General features: G+C 52.6%; 1 protein-coding gene across 2 annotated transcripts in view; it reads right to left on the reverse strand.

Annotated features, from left to right (window-relative positions):
- The window catches only part of NRTN (neurturin), a 38,861-nt gene extending 25,894 nt beyond the window's left edge, over window positions 1-12,967 (reverse strand). The window contains exon 1 of one of the 2 annotated variants that reach the window (XM_020971452.2): window positions 12,175-12,967. The gene's annotated coding sequence lies outside the window, so the exon portion shown is untranslated. The remainder of the gene's footprint in view (window positions 1-12,174) is intronic. The other variant, XM_020971456.2, reaches the window with a different exon arrangement.
- Between the last annotated feature and the right edge of the window lie 941 nt (window positions 12,968-13,908).

The raw sequence follows: 13,908 nt of genomic DNA on the forward strand, positions 1-13,908 counted from the left end.
TAATCCAGGGGAGACAGAGGAGGAGGAGGAGATTAGGTCTCTGCCCTTGGGGAAAACAGATTATGGCATCAAAAGATCATAAAACCATCGCTGGAGGCACCTCAGAGACTAACCTCCCCTTTTTATAGATGAGAAAAATGAGGCCTAGAGAGGTCAAGGGACTGGCCCAAGGTCATGTGGACAGTAAACAGGGATTTGAACCTTGGTTCCCTGACCCCAAACCCCATACACTTTCCAATATATTATATGTTCTCTTGGCATAACCAGGCCTTACACTGGAGGAGACCAGGCTCTCATTCGGAACTGTGTTCATTCAGAGCCCTAAGAGAGCCTCAGGCAGTCAGGCTGTGACTATCCTTCAAGGCCCTTCTCATAGCCAGCCACCTCCAGGGTGGGATCTTGCTTTCTGAGTCTATGGGCTCCAGAGAAGTTCTGTCTAAGGGACAGTATCACATAATGGGGGATAACTTTGGACTGGGAGTTAGGCGTCCCAGGCTCTGCGCTGTACTGAAACCAGCTCCTACTGGCTATTGAGAGCCAATGGTTACATTTTCAGCCTTAATATTGACACCCTGGAAAATCACCAAAGGCTCCAAATCAAGGCTTGATTTGTTATTTTGCTGATTATCTAGATTTAAGAAGGTGATGGAGAAAATGTTAACGCAGATTAAACTTCAAAGGGACAGGGCTACTTTTTATTTTTTTTAAAGCACACCCTGCCTGGGTCTGAGTCCCAGCTCTGCCATTGACTCTCTGCGTAACCCTGGGCAAGCCTGGCACTGGAGAGATCTGAGAAATCAATTCATCTACCCGTCCACCTCACTGAGGGCCTGTGGGAAGGAACTTAAGTGGCTCAAAGTCACACATAGCAGCCTTGGTCCTTGGATTCCAAATTAAATACTCTTCCAACTCTACCAGAATGCCTCCCACACACCATCTACACTGCTCTGGATGGCTCCTCGCTGGGATGACAGGGTAATAAGATTTCAAGCCAGAAGGATCTGAGGAATGATCAGAGGCTGCATGTGACCTTCTAGGTCCTCGGGTGTGGCCTTTTGACTGAGTTTGACAGAACAAATCCTTTTATTTAGGGGATTTGTTCTGTGAAGTTTGGACTCAGTCAAAGGGCTGCACTTGAGGACCTAGAGGGCCACATGTGGCCTTGAGGCCACAGGTTCCCCAACCAATCCAACCCCTTCCTTTGACAGATAAGGACAAAGGAGCCCCAGAAGGAATGATGTCTGTAGAGCACCACCGGGGCTCTTCAGCATCCCCCTCCCTGCAGGGCCCTGGTCCTTCTGCCTGGAAAACAAAAGCCTTACACCAGATGGCCTGTGAAGTTCCCTCCACTTCTATGGGCCTAGTCCTGGCTCTGGACCTTTGGAACCCATCATCTTTTCCTTTCCTTAAGCCTAGGGTATCTGGGGGTGGTAGGAGTTATCACCTTGTTAATGAATGAATTGAGAAACTACAACCTACAGGGGCCAAGTCCCTTACCCAGAGACACAGGATCACCTTAGCATTCCCATTTTATAGGTAGGTAAAGAGAGGCTTGCAGAAATCAAGTTGTTTGTGGGGATATGGGGAGCAGGGAGTCCTAAGATAGGCAAGAAACAAGTCAGAACTGCCAAGTTCCATTATTAATAAAAGATAACGAGGCATAGTAGAAAGACCAGCCAATCTTGAGGTCCAGACAACCTGGGTGCGGGTGCTGTCTCAGACATTTGCTGGCTGTGTGACCCTGGACAAGTCACTTAATAACCTCCCTAGGCCTAAGGGACAACTCTAAGACTTTTAAGTTGTGAGGGGTGCTGACCTGAATTGATAGAGGGAGTTTTCCCACCAGGAGCTCCCGTATAGTGATGAAATCACAGGTCCCAGTCCAAAACTAATAAAAACAATAGACACAGACAAGAGGAGAAGTCACGAAGGGGCTGTGGTCTGCCCTGATGGAGGGAACATGGGAAGTGGCCAAGAAGCGGACTGGGGCTCCATGTAAGGAAAAACTTCCCAAGTGTCCGAGCTGTCCCAAAGTGGAATGAGCCTCCTGCCTCCGACCTCCTCCATCGGAGTCTGGACAAGCCCTTGTCAGGCCAGTGGAGAAGGGCCCAGGTCATCCCAGAAGGCCTTGGGGGGCCTTCCAGCCCTGGGAGCTCAAGAGTCAAGTTTCCGGATTCGTCCATGAGCAGGCACACGAGCCGACATTTCTACTGGGCTGTCTGGTTTACAGAGCCCTCGACATCCACTATCTCGTCTGAGCCTCGTAAAAAGCTTCAGAGGCAGGTATTGCCAGAAGGATTAGGCTGGTCCAGCTGAGAAGAAAAAGGGTCAGAGAGGTACAGTGATTTTCCCAAGGTCACACAGGACCAGGCTTCGAGCCCAGATCCCGACTCCCCACCCCCCATACATCTGCTCTTACCACTAGCCGACTCAGTCTCCCTAATGGGGGCCTAATCCCCTTGAGCATCGTGCCAAGGAGGGGCCACTCTTTCACGGCAAGAACAGCCTCACCAACAAGAAAGAAATTTCTTAGCCCACAAAAATGCCATTGTGCTCCTCATACTTCCCTTCTTCCTTCTCTCCCTCTTTTTCTCCTGGAGACTCAGAATGCTCTGGCTTTGTTGTGTCCTGCTCCAGAGGAGAGCCCCCTTCCCTCAGCCCCCGCCCAGGGGACCAGCCTAGACAGGGAGCTAGCTCTGAGCCCTCTGGGGGTGGGCGGTAGGGAACAGTGAAAGGAAAGGGGTGACCCAACAGGAATGGCGAGGAACACGCAAGTATTCGGAGAGAAAACCAACAACATCTGGACGGCCAGCTGTTTCCGATGCTCTGTCTGTTGGGGGCCTGGGCACATGGGGGCCGCTCTGCAGGGGGAAAGGGCGGGGGGGGGGTCTGGCCAGACGGCAGAGGCCTGGCTTACCTCAGATGAGGCTGGGGACAAAACCTGAGAGTCTGTATGGACTGGGGGGAGGTGTGACAAGGGGTGTGGGAGGTGAGAAAAGGTGGAGAGGGGGAACCACATAACCAGAGAATTGAGAACTTCAACAGACTTTAAAAGGCATCTCTTCTAAATTCCTCATTGGACACATTAGGAAACTGAGGTCCCTGGAGAAGTGACTTGACTAAGGTCACACAATAAAATAGTTGCAGAAGGGGGATTCGAACCTGGGTCAGAACTCTCAGCCCTACACCATACTACCCCCAAAGGCGCCAGCCCCCACCCCAAGAGAGCCAGAATCTTACCTTCTTTTCCCACCACCCGTCTCTCCCTTCTGTACTGACCTCTGAAGCCCACTCTGATTCAGTCCCCTCCCCTATTCAAGAAACTTCAGTGACTCCCAATTGCCCAAACTCGGTCCAGCATTTAAGACCCTTGATAGTCTAGCCTCAACCCCCGCCCCAGATTTAACCCTTCCTGTCATCTTGCATCCTGACACCGCCCCACTCCCCCAGACTGGGCTCCTCACTGCCTTGAACACATTAGACTTATTCAGACCCTTGGCTCAGGAGCTGTTCTCTCCTCCTGAGAGGCCCGCTCCCTCCCTGGTCAGCTCTCCAGCTCTTCCCCGTCCTTCTAAGCCCACTCAATCTTAATCAGTAACTTAGACACTTTGGCGAAAGTTCTTTCACTCATCTGGGAGACATTTCCCCTTGGGTAAGATAAGGTAGCTGGACCAGATGAGCCGTAAAGGGTTTTTCCTCTTTGGCCTGTCAAGAAGAAGGCCAACCAACCTTCTGGAGGAAGGCTTAGTGACCGGTCCAATCCAGACGAGGCTCAAGCCCCACCTTCCACTAGAAGTTTTCAGAATCCTCTTCCATCTAGTTTGCAGACTGTCTGAATCACAAGTCCAAGAACTTGCTCACCGTTTTTTCCCCTCCTCCATTTTTAATTCTCATTTGTTCTCTGTTTCTGAGTGTGCGTCTTCTGTCACCCCAGGCAGACCTTGGGTTGATCCTTTCTCCATATCCCCTAGACTGGAAGTTCCCTGAGGGTAAGCCAGGGTCTGCTCCTCCATCTCTCAGGGCACTACTCAAAGCTAGGCACAAAGCGGGGCAAGGAGAGGAGTTGAGTATAGACTGGTAGGCTTGGATTTATTTGCTTTATTGAGATTCAGATGTCAGTCTCCCTGTGGGCTAGGCACTGGGAGTTATAACAGTAATCGTAGAATTACAGAATCTTAGAGTTGACAGACACCTCCGAGGGCATCTATCCCCAAACTGACATGTTATCCAAGGCCGTACTTGAATATGACCAGTGACAAGGAGCTTACTACCCTTAGGAGCTCATTCCACTTTGGCAGCCAGGAGCCTAGGGTGGGATAACTTGGGACTTTCGCTCCTCAACATTCTCCAGCCCTTACTCCATCACAATGGGATGTTATGGGGTGGGGTGGGGGTTATAACAGAGCCAGACAGAGAAGTAATTTCTCCATGGTCACATAGCAAGCAGGACTGAGAGGGCCACTGAGTTTCAAGAGTTAGAGGGGAAAGTACCTTAGAAGTCATTTGGTTCTGCCACTTTATTTAACAGACAAGGAAACCAATACCCAGAAAAGGGAAATGGTTTGTCCAAGATCACACAGCTTAGAAGGAGGAGTGTTGGGATGGGAATCCTGTTCTTCTGATTGCAAAACCAGTGTTCTAGAATTCCAGAGGGGGTGAGAAAGCCTAGAACTTGGAAGCTGGAGTTTCAAGTTAGGTCTTTGTCTAAGCTTTGTCAATGACTTGGGTGATTACCTTACTCCTGAGAGCCTGTTTCCCTCTCTGTAAAATGAGGCAGAGGGGTGGATTCAATAGCCTCTAAGTTCCTTTTGCAGCTCTAAAATCTGAGGCCCAAAGTCTTACCTCACCAGAGGGGAACTGGATTTGAAGCCAGAGGAGATGTGACTCTGTGACCTGAAGCAGGTCTGTCCCCTATTTCTCAGCCTCAGTGCCCTCATCTGCAAAATGAACAGGTGGATGGAGGGGTCTCTAAGGACCACTCCTGTTCTAAGAATTGAGCGCCCAAGTCAAAGACTCTGAACAGTCTCAGTCTCAGCCTCAGCTGACACAAATGCAGTGGGGTTGGAGAAGGTGGAAGTCTGAGGGGAGGGAGTGGAAGGAGTTAGGTAGAGTGATGCAGAGTGGAAAAAACCTAGTGGGTCCCGGGCAGTGGGTAGAGTGGGGGGGTGGAGTTAGGCTTGATCCCCACTTATTTCCTCAGGGCCTCCCCATAGAGTTCCCACCTTGACCATACTGCCTTAGTCTGGCACCAGCCCAGTGCAGCATCTGGGGCGGGGGAGGGGAGCAGGAGGGAGGTGACAGGATCAGCCTAATTGGGGCTGGCACTGCTGAGCCGCCTGGCCCGAGCCCTGCTGTGGAGGATCCTGAGGTGAGGGTAGGGAAGCAGGGGAATCACTCCTCTGGAGGGCAGTTAGAAGAGGATGGCGGAAGGGACATTGGATGAATCAGGACACCCGGGTTTGAATTTAAGCTCTGCCGCTTACTAACTTGTGGGACTTGGGACAAGTCACTTCCCTTTCTGGACCCTGGTCTCTTCATCTGTAAAATGGGAGGGGCTGGATTAGAGGGTCTTCCAGCTCTAAATCCAATGAGAATTTTCTAGAAGATTGGGGAGGAGAGGGGGATTTTAGATTCTTAAGATGCCAAAGGATGAAGGGACTTTCTACACTTTCTGGTCCAACTCCTCCATTTCTCAGACAGAGAAACTGAGGCCTAGAGAGGGGAAGGGACTCCCCTAAACTAATGCAAGGAATCAGTAGCTGAGCCAGACCAAGGACCCAGCACTCTCAGCTCCTAGATCTCTTTACCTTGGGCCACCCTGCCATCTCTCCCTCAGGTTCCACCTACACACACTCCAGCCAGCTTAAAGAACACACATCTGCTTGTACTCTGAACCCTTAGCACATCCCTCTTTCCCCTAAGCCTTAATGTGGGAAATTAAGCCAAGTCTAGAGGCCAAGAGTTTGTACTTAGAGCCTGACTTCTGTGGAGCCCTGAGCCCACAGACAGAGAAATTGACCTACAAGGCAGACAAGTCAGAACCATGTGCAAAGGGTCCCCCTGCCTATGTAAAGGGCATCAGGGCTCAGGAGGGCAGGGAAGACCTGACACCAAGTCACAGGTCGCCACTGACAAGCTGTGTGGCCTTAGGTAAGTCACTGTCCCTCTCTGGGCCTTCATATGTAAAATGAGGGGATTGGATGAAATGACCTCTAAGATCCCTCCTAGCTCTGGCATTCTGTGTTGATCAGGAACAAATGTTTATTAAACACTATGTGCTAGGCATTGTGCTAAGCAATGGGATGCAAAGAAGTGAAGAAAAAGAAACTGGCGCTGTCCTCAAGGGATATGAGAATTCTGTGTTCTATGAGCCTTCTAAGCTCTGACATTTCACATTCTAAGGTCCCTCCCAGCTCTGACATTCCATTCTCTAAGGTTCCTCCCAGTTCTGACATTCCATGCTCTAAGGTTCTCCCAGCTCTGACATTCCATGTTCCACAGTCCCTCCCAGCTCTGACATTCCATGCTCTAAGGTTCTCCCAGCTCTGACATTCCATGTTCCACAGTCCCTCCCAGCTCTGACATTCCATGCTCTAAGATTCCTTTAGCTCTGACATTCCATGTTCCACAGTCCCTCCCAGCTCTGACATTCCATGTTCCACGGTTCCTCCCAGCTCTGACATTCCATGCTCTAAGGTTCTCCCCGCTCTGACATTCCATGTTCCACAGTCCCTCCCAGCTCTGACATTCCATGCTCTAAGGTTCTCCCCGCTCTGACATTCCATGTTCCACAGTCCCTCCCAGCTCTGACATTCCATGCTCTAAGATTCCTTTAGCTCTGACATTCCATTCTCTAAGGTTCCTCCCAGCTCTGACATTCCATGCTCTAAGGTTCTCCCAGCTCTGACATTCCATGTTCCACAGTCCCTCCCAGCTCTGACATTCCATGCTCTAAGGTTCTCCCAGCTCTGACATTCCATGTTCCACAGTCCCTCCCAGCTCTGACATTCCATGCTCTAAGGTTCTCCCAGCTCTGACATTCTGTGGCTCTGTCACTTTCTTAGGGACTCAGAACCCACCTCTTGAAGATCTCTATAGTCCCTGTCCTTTGCCTCCTACAGGCCTCAGACCCCCTTGGTGACCCCAGATGACCCCGAGTGACCCCACCCCCTCTAGCCCAAGGCCACCTCCCCCTGGGAGCACCTGGCACTCTGGGATTAGGCGGTACTGCCAGAGGCTCAAGAGCAGTGAGAGAGAGGGAGATCTCCTCTGAGCTTGGCCCTAGTAGGTGACTACCCAGTCCTATGCCCCACATCATCTCAATCCCCCAGATCCCATCCCCCTGCCCGGGGAGGGGGACACCCCAACAAACAGCACGGGTGCCTTTGCCCGGCTTGTTTTTCCACCCTGACCCAGCCCCTTCCCCTCTGTTCCCCGGCCTTCAGCTTCCCAGAAGCCAGCAATGAGGCAGTTGAATTGTGTGATATATTCTCCAAGGGCCATCCCAACCCTGGGAGTGTGCCGGGGTTCTGCAGCCTAGGAGAAAAAAGCATCCAGGCCTTTTACTCCAAAGAGGACAGCGAGTTTAGGACAGTTTAGTGGGGTGAAAAGAACCTTGCTTCTAGCCAGAGGACCAGGGTTCAAACTCCAGCTCTTCTACTTGGTGCTTCCTTGTGCTGCCTCTGTGACCTCTCTGGGTCTCATTCCTGCCAGTAAAACAAGGGGGTTGGACCACATGACCTTTAACCACCCCTCCAGCTCCCAATCCCATGGGGTCTCCCTATAAGGACTGCTCCCACCACTCCCAGACCCCCTTTTCTGCTCTCTGTTTTCTCCCATCAGCTCTCATTTCACGCCTTCATGCTGATCCCTATCCTCTTCCTATATCTGAATCTTCACATGCTTTAAGGCTCACATGCTCAGGAAGCCCTCCCTGATTGCCTCAGTCCCACAGGAATATTGAGCACAGCCAATATGTACACACATAAGCACTCTGACGTTTGCAGAGGGCTTCTAGTCCATCACTATGGTTCCTCCTCTTCTGAGTTGCTACCCAGCACAACCTTCCCCCCATTGTTCTCAGTCTTTCCAATGCCAGCTCCCAAATGCCTCCCACCAATCGTAGTAACTTGCATTATATAATTTCCGCTCTTCCGCTTGCTAGCTGTGTGACCTCAGGTAAGGTACTTGCCCTCTCTGGGCTCTAGTTTCCCTAAATGACATTAATTTTAAGGTCTCTTCCAGCTCTACACTTGTATATAAGGCTTATTAAAGTTTGCAGAGCACTTCTCCCAACAACCTTTTGAGGTAGAAAGTATTAATGTCCCCATTTTACTAAGGAGGATGCTGAGACTTTAAGCCACAAGTATTTATGAAGCACCTACTATGTGCCAGGCATGGTGCTAGGTGCCAGGGATATAAATACAGAAATGAATTAGCCCCTGCCCTCAAGAAGCTTACATGCTACTGAAAAGTCAAAAGGCTTACCCAGGGTCCCACGGCTACTAATGGCAGAACTAAGATTTGAACCCAATTGCTCCGAGTTCAAATCCAGCACTCTGTCAGCCACACTACCAGTTATGCAAGGGTAGAAGTGGGCAAAGTATCAGTGCTCTGGGCCAGGCACAGTTGTATTGAGTTTAGCCTAGAATCTAAGGTTGTCAGCTTTGTAGTAGCAAAAGGCAAGGGTGTCTCCATCTGCCACTCAGTTCTATCCTTGAGTCTTGGACTCAGAGGCAGGGGACCAGGCTTGCATTACAGAGAAAGAACATTGGCTGTAGAGCCAAAAGACCTGAGTTTGAATCCTTAGTTCTATATCTTGCTTCCTGTGACCATTAACAAGGCTTTTCTCCTTTGGGAGTCATGATTTTCTGTTAGGAAGTGATTGCACATCTTAACAACCTTAGAAGTCAATGTCACTGGAAAGACTTTCCACCAATTGGAGCTGCCCAAGAGTAGGATGGGTTGCCTCAAGAACTTATGGGCTGACCCCCACTGGAGGCCAGACAACCAATTTGTCAGGTATTTTTGTTTTGTTTTGTTTTGTTTTAGGTATTTTGTAGAGAGGTGGGAACTACATGGCAGAATGGAGACACTGGGGCAGCTAGGCAGTGTAGGGGATACAGCGCTGGCCCTGGAGTCAGGAGGACCTGAGTTCAAATCTGGATTCAGACGCTTGACACATATTAGCCATGTGACCTTGGACAAGCCCCAATTGACCCCATTGCCTAACCAAAAAAATAAAATAAAACTCCTTCTAGAATAGAAACAGTACTGGACTTGTGGGTCACTAAAACTGGAGTTTGAATCCTTCCATAGACTCTTACTGGTTGGAGTAACTTGGGAGAAGGATTTAACCTATCGGATCGTCAGTTTCCTCATCTAAAAAATGGGGATAATATTATCATCTAATTCACAGGCTTGTTGTGAGGAGAAGCAGGTAAGATTTTATATGTATATATATGTATGTATATATATATACATATACACACACATACATATATGTATGCATATATATAAGTATATATATACATATAAATATAAAATAAAGTGCTTTCTAAAACTTGAAGTGGGATATAGATGTTAGGTATTTTATTTCAGTTTTAATTTTTGTTGTTGGTTTTTGGAGGCAATTGGGGTTAAGTTACTTGCCTAGGGTCGCACAACTAGTTTCTGATAGCAGATTCGAACTTAGGTCCTCCTGAGTCCACTGTGCCACCTAGCTGTGCCAGTGTTAGGTATTTTATTTGGGCATGAGTGGTGTATGGTTTAGATAAGATGGTCTCTGAGCACCCTTCAAAATCTGAAATTCTGTGATTTTTGTAAGAAACTTCCCACCATGAAGCAGATCACACACTCTCGAGTGACGATGGTAGGGTGAGTCCCACTTATGATAAGGCATAGGAAGGGAACATGGCATAGTGGAAAAGACCCAGTTTCTAGGGGTAGAAGTCCTGGGTTCAGGTCTTACTTGCTCTGGGACCTTGCATAAGTTTTTAAATGCCTCAGTTTCTTCATCTGTAGAATAAGGGGTTAGATTAACTGCTACACTGAAGCCTGTCCCAGCTCAGATACTTTATGTCCCTTCCAGATCTGACATCTTGTGTTCCAAGGATGTGGGAATCTCAGAGCGAAAGATGCTCCAGAGATTCGACTGCCAGTGAGGGTCTGAGTCTATCATGGCCAGGTCTCTCCTCATTTTCACCATCCTGTTTCTCTAGCCTCAACTCTCGTATCTCAGCTCCCCTTGTCCTGATGGCAACGCTTAGGGTACAATGCAGCCTATGAGACCCACTGAGTCCAGGGAAGTGACAGGACCTAGGACAGCACAGGACAGGGTAGACAGGCCATACATAGGGAAGATGCTTAGGGGTCTCAGCCCCTAGCCTCCTCCCTCTCCCCACAACCCTTTGTACCTGCGCCCTGGCTTGCTGCTGCCCTCCACCCTGGGATCCCAGGCCCTAGAACTGGCGTTGTAGACAAATACGGGCCCAGGTGGTATGGACTGGACCTCTACATTCTAGGCCCAAGGATACATCTTCTTGTTGTTCCCTTTGGAGACAAACACACTGAGATGGGGCATTTTCCCTCACTAGTAGATTCCCTGGCTCCCTGTACCTCTCTTTCAGTCTTCCTATCTTAAGCTTAAATCCTTCTTAGTTGAAAGCAGAGCTTTTTAAAGAAAAAAAAATTGAGCTATACTCCCTTCTATATACCCAGCTTCCCCACCAGACGTTTTTCTAACTTTGTTTCTTATTAGCTCTATGTCCTTAGGTCTCCTCCCTCTCTTGGTCTGTTTCCCCTAGTTTTTACCTGGTTTTACCAAACCAGGTTTGAGGAATGTGTTGTTTCAGGGAGTGGGGAAGGGGAAAAGATATCGGTCTAAATGGTCCCTTAGAGCCTGTAAAAGGAAGATCCCAACACCTAGGAAAGACCGCCTGAGCTGGGGTTTTGTTTAAAGCCACACACTCCTTCACCTGGCTTCCCTGGTTTCAGGAAAGGCCAGGTACCATCCCCCTTCCAGGCCAGACAGCAGCACCTTCGAACACCCCCATCCCCTCCACCCCAAACCCACCAGAGTTAGCTTCTCCTACTCGCTGGTGCCCCCACGTGGCCTCTGTCAGCAGCGCCCCAGGAGAGGGGGGGAGGGCCTCGCCCTGGGGGGGAGGACACCGCGTCCCCGGGTGAGCAGGCAAGAAGGCAGTCTGGTGGCTGGGAATGGGCTGCTGACAGATGTTTACTTCACCACAGCTGTAACTGAGAAGGGGAGCAGGCGGCCACCCTTCACTACCTCCAAGGGGCCCCTGCTGTCCCCGACCAAGCCCCTTCACACTTGGGGAGGGGGGACAAAGGGACAAGGACTGTGTTTTCTCTGCCTGGCAAGCGGAGTTGGGGGGAAGGTGGTGGCGGTGAGAGTGGGCAAGGTGGTGGTAGAGGGAACCAAGCTGAGATAGAAGGGGAAGCCCCAGGAACTCAGCAGCATTCACCGCTCAGGAGGGACAGAAGGTACTGGCCTCCCTAAGCCTGGCTAAAGTGAGGGGCAGAGGAAGACAGCAGACCCCTGACCAGAGCCCTCCCCCACCCCTTAGGGAGCTAAGACCCAAGGAGATCCGTGGGGGCCCTCCTCCGCTGGGGTTCACTACAAACCCTCCAAATTCCCCCATCACACAAACAGGCCCCCTCCTTTCATGCTGAGCCTCTCCACTAGGACCCCTCCCCTCCCACTAATCCAGACCCCTGTAATCCCCCTCTTCCCACACTGACCTTCCAGTCAGTCTTCCTCAGTCCATAGTCTATCAATCCCCTTCCCCACATTCCCTGGACCGACCCCCTCCCTCCCGTGACCTCAACCCCCTCCCACTAGCCCTCAGTCCCCACCTGCAGAAGTCCCTCTGGCCACACACTGACCCAATCCCAAACAGACCCCACCCCTCATTCTCACTGTCCCAGAACACCATCCCAGGACGAATCCTCCTTCTTCTACTTGACTCCCCTGACCAATCCTCCCCCAGAAGCCGCCTGCTCCCCGGTGGGATCTTCTCCCCCCTGTCACTGACGGGTCACTTCTCAGGCACAGCGGCCCAGACCCCAGCTCTCTTCGTGAGGTCTCCCTGTACCCCAAGGCTGCCGGGAGAGGAGAAGGAGGGAGGACTGAGAGAGAGGGCGCGTCCTTACCTGGCTCCCGGGCCGCGCTGTCCCTCAGAGGCGCCGGCCCCGGCCTCCCGAGCCCGGCCGAGCCCCGGGAACCCCTGGGCAGCGCCGTGGCTCCATCCCACCCGGCCCAGCCCGGAGGGGGCGGCCGCGGGGGGGCTGGGCCGGCTGGCCCATGGGGCTGGGGGGCCGCCCCGTCCAGTCCCGGCGCCGGCGCCGGCCTCAGCCCCGGGCCCCGGTCATCCCGGGCCCGGGGGGCAGCGGCGGACACGGCGGGGGCCTCAGACGTCCTAGACGGCGGGCGATGTCCAAGCGCTATCCTAGCGGGGCAGCTGGAGGCGACGACTCCCCGACGGCGGAGCAGGGGTTCGGGCCGGGGGTCCCGGAGGCAGCCGGAGGATTGTGTCGGGTCCCGCCGGCGGCTGCCGGTGGGCTTGGCGCCGAGGGCTTGCCCTGCTAGCCGGCTCAGGTTCGGCCTCGAGCTCGGGCTCCCTTTAACCCGACTCGCCCACCCTCCCGCTCTCCCGGCTCTGAGGCTCCCCCGGGGCGGCAGGGCTCAGCCGCAGGAGGCTCCGAGCGCGCGGGGGGCGGAGCAGGGGGAGGTCCGGGCTGCTGGGGGCCTGGGAGGGTCGGGTTTCCCGCGGCCCCGCCTCGTCCCGCCCCGCCTCCCTTACGCCCGCCTCCGACCGTCTGCCTTCAGGGGCCAGAGGCTCAGCCCCGGCCGAGGCCACCGGCAGCTCAGGGAGCAGGTGACTCGGAGGACCGGAGCTGCGGGGTCCCAGGGAGGATAAGGAACAAGCACGCCGCCCCTTGTCAAGATCCAAGCTGCCCTTCGCCCGCCGGGTGCCATCCCAGGAGGGCGCGTCATCCCCAAGACAGGCAGGCCCGGGGCAAGGTCATTTCCAACCTCTGCCCGTGCCGGACAGAGCCCCGCCCCTCCACCCCCTGGCAGATCTGGGAGAACACCCATAGCCCCACTCTGCAGGCGCCAGACAGAAACCCCCACCAGGCAGGTCCTCGACAGTCTGGAGACAGGAATAGCGCCCCATCTCTCCCAAGGCAGATCAAGGACGGTGCCTTCTATTTTGGCCCACGGCAGTCTTCCCCATTGGCCCCAACCCCATCTGGTCCTCCAGGACGGCTCCAGCTGGAGGGAGGGGTGTGTGGGACAAAACATGGGCGGGATGTTGGGGGGCACAGCCGAATACCTACTGGGCACAGGGAGGAATCTACCCTGGCCACACCTCATTCCCCAGTGGCCCTGCCCACTCCCTTCTTCCCTCTTCCTCTGGGCACATCACCAGGTGACACAGAAACACTTGTCTCTGGCCACCACCACTCCCCCCCCCCCATTCTCAGGAACCTGGCAGGAACCACTGTTGTACTCATTGCAACGCTAAGGTCAATCTCTGTTCGCCCTGGGCCCTGCCTGGTTTCACTTTGGCCTTGCAGCCTGATTTCTCTGGAGCTGGCTGCCTTATTTTCTTGGGGCCTGCTGCCTGGATTTTAAGGGCATTTAAGATATTAAGAATTCAGCTTCCAACTCTCAGGTGGAAAGGGGGACTAGCCTGGCTGATCTGGAGCTACCTGTGGGAAGGTTTTCCCCACCTGCTGGGGGACACTTTGCTGCTACTAGTCCCTGCTGGTAGCCCTCATGGATGGAAGTCATAGATGAGATGCAGAGTATCCAGAGGAAGGCAATGAGTATGGTGAAGGACCTTGTAACCTTCCCACATAATGACTGGTTTGGAAGAAATG

Source organism: Phascolarctos cinereus, unplaced genomic scaffold (genome assembly GCF_003287225.1).
Source record: "Phascolarctos cinereus isolate Bilbo 61053 unplaced genomic scaffold, phaCin_HiC Scaffold_4;HRSCAF=312, whole genome shotgun sequence".
Classification (NCBI taxonomy): domain Eukaryota; kingdom Metazoa; phylum Chordata; class Mammalia; order Diprotodontia; family Phascolarctidae; genus Phascolarctos; species Phascolarctos cinereus.